This window comes from Marmota flaviventris, unplaced genomic scaffold (assembly GCF_047511675.1).
Source record: "Marmota flaviventris isolate mMarFla1 unplaced genomic scaffold, mMarFla1.hap1 Scaffold_199, whole genome shotgun sequence".
Classification (NCBI taxonomy): domain Eukaryota; kingdom Metazoa; phylum Chordata; class Mammalia; order Rodentia; family Sciuridae; genus Marmota; species Marmota flaviventris.
The window spans coordinates 68,325-69,944 of record NW_027288104.1 but is presented as its reverse complement, the minus strand read 5'-3'; positions in this window follow the sequence as shown (position 1 = coordinate 69,944).

The following is a 1,620-nucleotide window of genomic DNA, read 5'->3' as shown; positions in this document are numbered from 1 at the left end:
CCTTATCCTACCACTCACACTAACCCTAACTCAAATTCTAACCCTAACCCTAACACTAATTTTAACCTTAACCCTAACCATTACACTAATACTAACCCTAACACCAACCGTAACCCTAACCATAACTCTAACACTAACCCTAACCCTTACACAAACATAAAACTAATCTTAACTCTAACACTAACCTTAACCGTAACCCTAACTTTAACCCTAACCCTAACCCTAAACCTAACACTTACCCAAACCCTAACCCTATATCTAACCCTAACCTGAACGCTAATACTAACCCTAAACCTCACCCTATCCCTAACCCTAATCCTAACACTAGAACTCAAACTAACACTAATCCTAACAAAAGCATTAATCCTAACCCTAAACCTAACCCTAAATCTAAACTAAACATAACACTAACCCTAAACATATCTCTAACACGAACCTTAACTCTAACCTTAACCATAACTTTAGCATGAACCCTAACTCTAACCCTAAACTTAACCCTAACCTGAATCCTAACCATAAACATAACTATAACCCTAAACCTAAACTTCACCCTAATACAAATTTAACACTAACCATAACAATAACCCCATCCCTAACACTACTTCTATCTGTAACCATAACCCTAACCATCACACTTACCCTAAACCTGAACCTCACCCTAACCCTAACATTAACCCTAACACTAATATTACCCCTATCCCTAACACCAACCATAACCCTAACAATAATCCTAACCCAAACACTGACCCTAACCCGAACCCTAACCCTATCACTAACACTAACCTTAACCTAAAGGGAACACTAAACCTAACCCTAAAACTAAACATAAACTTAACACTAACCCTAAAACTAACCCTCATCCTAACACTAACCCTATCCCTAAACCTAACCCTAGCACTAACCCTAAAATTAACACTAACCCTAACCATAATATTAACCCTGAACCTCATGCTAAAACTTACCCTATATCTATTCCTAACCCTAACACTATCCATAACCCTAACTCCCTAACTATAACTCAACCACTAAAACTAAACCTAACCCTAACCCGAACCCTAACCATAACACTCACCCTAACACTCACCCTAACTCTAATCCTAACACGAACCCTAACCTTAACCCTAACACTAAGCCTAACACTATCCCTAATCCTAACACTGACTCTAAAGCTATCCCTTATCATAACTCTAACACTAACATTAACACTAACCCTAACCCTAACCGTAACACTTACCCTAACACTAAACCTAACCCTAATCTGAACTGTAAAACTAGCACTAATACTAACCATTATCCTAACATAAACCCTAACACTAAGCCTAAAACTAACCCTAAACTAATCCTAACACTAACCCTCATTCTAAACCTATACCAAACCCTAACACTAAACCTAACCTTAAACCTAAACCTAAGCCTAACCCTCAAAATTACCCTAAACCTAACCCGAGCACTAACCCTAATCCTAACCCTAACACTAACCCTAACACTTACCCTAACCCTAACAGTAACCCTTAAACTTACACTAACCCTCACCCTTACCCTAACACTAATTCTAAACCTTACTCTAACTTTAATTCTAACACTAACCCTAACTCTAACCCTAATTCTAAATCTAACTTT